This window comes from Octodon degus, unplaced genomic scaffold (genome assembly GCF_000260255.1).
Source record: "Octodon degus isolate 3935 unplaced genomic scaffold, OctDeg1.0 scaffold00162, whole genome shotgun sequence".
In the NCBI taxonomy this organism is placed as follows: Eukaryota; Metazoa; Chordata; class Mammalia; order Rodentia; family Octodontidae; genus Octodon; species Octodon degus.
The window spans coordinates 707,357-712,951 of NW_004524738.1; the positions used below are offsets into that span (position 1 = coordinate 707,357).

The window sequence follows — 5,595 nt, forward strand, 5'->3', positions numbered from 1 at the left end:
CATAGGCCAACAGAAATAATGGTGCTGGAAAAACTAGCTTTCCACATGCTGAAGGCTAAAACTGGACCCATGCCTAACACCATGCACAAAGCTACAGTCAAAATGGATCAAAGATTTAAATATTAAAACAGAAACACTGTCTGTGTGTGTGTGTGTGTGTGTGTGTGTGTGTGCGCGCGCACAGGGTCTCACTACGCAGCTGGCACTTCCAGTGAGCCTGCTGTCTTCAGCCTCACCAGCTTTGCAATTACAGGCGAGTGCCACCACAGCTGGACTCTGTCACCAGCTCAGCGCACCCGGGGGGAGGGGCAAGCACTGCATGAAGTTCCACAATTTTACGTTGTCTTCCAGAGTCATCTAAGAACTCTCCAGTCAATTTCTCATTAATTTTTTGTTGTTCCAAAGAGTAGCACTGGGTCATCCACTGCACCATTCTTGTCCTCGAGTTCTGATAAGCTCTCTTCCGATTGGTCAGATCTGCTGCCAAGGCTTTAGTTGGGTTTTTCATTTCCAGGGGTTGTGCTTTAGTGTGCTTTTTTTATTCTTTATCATGACCATAAATTCTTTACTAGGGTGTGCATCTGTACCTTGAATTATTGTATTCAACTCAGTCAGCTGTTTGAGGCTTCTTTAAGCTTATTGAACCTCTTACTGATTAAAACTTTCATCTGCTTATTTATATCATCTTTGAGTTCTTTGAACATTGAAATTGGCTTCTTTTCTGATCTCCTCAAACATTTAACCGTTTGTTTTATGAGTTCTTTCCTGGACACTTTCTCCACTTTACTACCTATCAGATAGCATTAGGGGAGTTAAAAACTTGGAGGCATTTAATTGTCTCATTTTTCATTGTTAAATGCCAGAGAATGATGTTGAGCTGGGGTAGAAAAACCTGCTGGTAGAGATTCCTACCACTGAATTGTGAACAGAGGACAGTCACTGGTAATATCCACCTGAAAAGAACCAATCCTAGATGTGTCTGATGCAGAGCTCGTTTATCAAGTTTTGAACTCTTACAATAATACAAGAGTACAAAAGATTACAAATGGTTGAGAAAAGGCTCTAAGATACAAGGTAAAAAGGATTTAAAAATAAATCAAAGGGGGCCGGGGAGATGGCTCAGTAGAATAAGCGCTTGCCTGGCAAGCTCAGGGGCCTGAGTTCAATCCCCAGTTCCACAATAAAGAAAGAAAGAAAGAAATAAAGAAAGAAAGAAAGAAAGAAAGAAAGAAAGAAAGAAAGAAAGATTGAGAAAAATAGGTGACTAAAAAGAAAGTCTGACAGAAGGAAGAAATCAGTGCTTACTGACATTTTTACATGCATAAAGGGGGAGGAGTGGGTGTTTGACAGGATACAAATGAGAGTAGAAAGAAAAGAGGAAAGGGAGAGATTTATCAGTGGAAAACTAGTGCAGTCTGTATGAAGACTCTATTCAATTTATGTGTAGGAGAAAACCTAACTAAAAGACCTAAGCAACACATTTTGGCGAAGGAGAACTTAGCAGGTCAATGTGAGACATTGGAGAAAACTCATCCACACTTGCTTATAGACACACTGTTCTCAATAGACTGTAAACTAGCAAAAAACAGAAAGATTAAGTTTTAATAACAGCTTCTATATAAAAAGAAGGGGAGAGGAGGGGAGGGCACTGTGACAGCGCCAGGGGAGGGGAAGGGAGGTAAGAGAGTGGCAGGGGAGATCTAGGTGGACTGTGAGGGCCGGGGAGACAGCTCACTAGAATAAGTGCCTGCCTGGCAAGCACACAATCCTGAGTTCAATCCCCAGTAACACACACACACACACACACACACACACACACACACACACACACACCATACCGTTAGGTGGATCGTGAGAGAGGAAACAGAACTGGAGCACAATCCGTGACCCCACTAATGCTGTATGAGCAGCACCATACAGCAACTCTTGGCGGGCAGGAACGTTAACGCAATGTGCTAAAACACTGCAGATCTTAGATTACTCTGAGCAGTTTATGTATAAAAGAGAGGAAGAGGTAGAAAGACAGAGGCAAAAAATAAGTGCAAACTGTAAGATGGAAGAGCTGATAGATAAGAGAAGGTATAAGGAGAAAATAATTAAAATTGATAAATCCCTAGCCAATCTTATCAAAATAAAAAAAAGAAAGAAAAACTTCAAATTCATGCTTAGTAAGGAAAAAAAGGGTAAAATCACTACAGATCCTGTGGAAATTCAGAAGATCATCAATACCTCCTTTGAAAAGCTTTACACTCATAGGATGGAAAACACAGAAGAAGGAGCCAGCCAAATAGCTCAGCGGATTAAAGTACCTGCAAGCAGGTGCAGGAACCCGGGATTCGATCCCTGGGCCTGCTGTGCCAGCCCCGCGCCCAGGGCACCCTGAGACAGCAATTGAGACTGGGCGTGGTGGTGCACGCCTGTAGTCCCAGCTCTTGGGAGACTATAAACAGATGGATCACTACGAGTCAAATCTAGTAGTGAGACCCTGAACACCCTGTAGACCCTTCCCTAAGATACAAAAGAAAGAAAGAAAGAAGAAAAGAAAAAGAAAACACAGAAGATATGGGCAAGTTTCTAGATATGTATGAGTTAGCAAAGCTGAATAAAGAAGATATAAAAATCCTACATAACTCAGTACCAATGAAATTGAAAATGTAATTAGAAACTTACCAACAAAGAAAAGCTCAGTTCCTGATAGGTTTGCAGCTGAATTTTACAAGAAATTTAGAGAAGATTTAACACCAGTTCTTCTCAAAGTCTTTAACGAAATTGAAAGAGAAACCATTCTCCCTAACTCACCCCTAGAGGAAAATATTACCCTGATACCAAAACCAAAGAAAGACTCAACCAAACCATGAACAACAGGCCAATCTCCCTAACGAACATAGATGCAAAAACTCTCTAATAATTAAACACCAGCAAACAGAATTCAGCAAATCACTGAGAAGGTTAAATATCAGGAGCAAGTCAAATTCATCCAGGAATGTAGGAATGGTTCAGTGTACACGAAGCAATCAATGTACCGCCATCTAGTGGTTTTGCGATATTAAAGCTTCTAAATTGAGCTCTTGCGTTCTTTGTGGTCATCCAAACATGATGGTATTTTTGACTGGGAATTTAGCCAGATACTTGCACAGCTCCCGCCCCTTGCTACCTTATCTGCTGGTTCCTGTGCATAGGCCACGCCCACCAGCCCTGTTGATTCTATTAAAGCCTCTACAGTGCCATCTGACCTGCATCACACCAAAGGGGGCAGCAAGATGGTGTCCCAGACCCCAGTCCTCCTGGCTCTGTTGCTCTGCTGCGTCTCTGGTGAGAAATTGCAACGTTCCATCAACATCTCAGAGTGATATCTTTGTAGAGTTGAAAATAACTTTAAAAAGAAGTGGGGAAGAACGCCATTACTAATGTGAATTCAAATATGGGCTATCTCAGAATAGCACTAGAAAGTGTATTTTAAATGTTTAATTGCAGTATTTATATGAGGAAAATCTCATATGTATATGCATGTGCAACTGTTATTCATTCCTTTTTGCAGGTGTCTGCAGTGACATCGTGCTGACCCAGTCTCCAACCTCCCTGGCAGTGTCTCCTGGAGAGAGCGCCACCATCCACTGCAAGGCCAGCCAGAGCCTTCTATACAGCAGTGACAAGAAGAACTACTTAGCCTGGTACCAGCAGAAACCAGGACAGTCTCCCAGACTGCTCATCTACTACGCGTCCACCAGGGCATCTGGGGTCCCAGACCGGTTCAGTGGCAGTGGGTCTGGGAAGGATTTCACTCTCACCATCAGCAGCCTGCAGGCTGATGATGTGGCTGATTATTACTGTCTGCAGAGTTATAGCTCCCCTCCCACAGTGATTCAGACTCGAACATAAACTTCCTCTCAGGGTCTCCCCAGCTGCCTCAGGGTCACCTGAGACACTGTGCCCTGCTCTATGCATGAAAGGTTCTGCAGACCTTAGTAGAAAATAAGGAATCCCTGTATCTCTTTATCCTTTTGTTATGGGAAGTGTATATGAGAAATGTAGTAAAGACTTCTGTGTTAGTTTCCATCTTTTATGTATCAGTTTACTGTAAGCTCTGTGGCTTTAACATAAGAATTCATCATTTTAACTCTTTTGGAAGATCTCTAAAAGGGAAATAATTGGGTCAATTGGAACACCTCGTCCTACCTTTCTGAGGCATCCCCGTCCTGATTTCCACAGTGGCTGCACCAATTTGCTCTCCCACCAACAGCGGAGCAGGGTGCCTACTTCCCCATGGCCTCAGCAGCATTTGTTATTGGTTGCCTTCTTGATGTTAGCCATTCTTTCTAGAGTGAGATGGAATCTCAGTGTTGCTTTAATTTGCATTTCTTGAATGACCAGTGGTGTTGATCATTCTTTCATGAATTTATTTGCTGTTTGGATTTCCTTAATCTAAGAAGTGTCTATTTCAGATGCTCACATTTGAACTGGGTCACAGCAATAAATGCACACCCGGGTAAGTGGCACACTGCACGATACCTAAATCTTGGCACCAGCCCATCTGCTCCTTACTAGATTAACAGCTAAGGAAAATGCGGTTCGTAAGCACAGTGGAATACTACTCTGCCATGAAGGAGGATAAACCTGAGACAGTTTTAGGTAGGTGGATACATCTTGAGAACACAATTTTAAGTGAACTACAAGCCACACTCTAAATTTTGCATTGTAACCCTCTGTGAGAAACCAAAGGATAAATAAGGATGAGAATGGAGGGTAGATGTTGGGCAGGAGGAAGAAAATGTCCCAGTGGGAAGGTGAACAGGGAGGGGGCATGGGGATGGGAGAGAAGGGGATGGGATACAAATGAAAAAGAATGGCAGGAAGACAATATAAACAATGTTCTGTAAATGGAGAGAGAAAGGATTGAAAGGAAGAGAATGGGAGTAGAATAACTACGGAGTGTTACGTATAGGTGCAGATTCCAAATGATAAGTATGTAGGTCAAAAGCTACCAATAAAATTCATTTAAAAAAAAAAAAGGAATCTCATCATTTTATAGCTCAAACTCGGTGGGCTGAAGCCCAGTCGCTCTCAGGCTCAGCCCCCTGTACAGCCTCCAGGTGGGCATCTGTCCCTGGCTGTCTCGCTGCTCCAGGGCTCGCGCATACCCTGGCCAGTAGCCCTGCTCCTGCACGTTCAGAGCCGCACAGTCCAGCTCTCCGACGCTGGCTCCAGCACCTCATCTTCCTCCGCAGCTTCCTACCTGACTTCACACTGACAATGAGTGTAGTCTCTGTAGCCTGGAGTATGGCTTGTGTGCTGCACTTGGTTCAGAAGGGCTGGGTGTAAGGGTGGATTCTAACGACTACAAGGGCACTGGGGCCCCTTAGGTGGGTGACAGAAACAATGTTGCACAAAAATGTTCTGTATGAGCCTGTTTTCAATATGTGGAGACAATAATGGACAGATGACGTGCTTAGAGCTTCATGACATGCATCGAGCTTCCCAGATTTAAAACTCTGAGATTGGGGCTGGTGAGATGGCTCAGTGGTCTAAAGCACCTACTTAGAACAAGCTTAGCAAAGCACAGGGACCGCGGTTCAGGCCCCCAGCACCACATGCCAG

General features: G+C 43.6%; 2 long non-coding RNA genes and 1 gene segment (V, D, J or C); 1 reads left to right on the forward strand and 2 right to left on the reverse strand.

Annotated features, from left to right (window-relative positions):
• The window catches only part of LOC101562402, a 271,529-nt gene that overhangs the window by 238,475 nt on the left and 27,459 nt on the right, over window positions 1–5,595 (forward strand).
• Window positions 1–5,595, reverse strand: part of LOC111813058 — a 137,579-nt gene that overhangs the window by 108,323 nt on the left and 23,661 nt on the right. The gene's annotated exons all lie outside the window — the stretch shown is intronic.
• The window catches only part of LOC111813057, a 24,842-nt gene continuing 23,022 nt past the window's right edge, over window positions 3,776–5,595 (reverse strand). Inside the window, exons 2-3 of the long non-coding RNA XR_002818395.1 lie at window positions 4,500–4,509; window positions 3,776–3,845 (exon numbers count right to left, since the gene is read on the reverse strand). This is a non-coding gene — a long non-coding RNA (uncharacterized LOC111813057). The remainder of the gene's footprint in view (window positions 3,846–4,499; window positions 4,510–5,595) is intronic.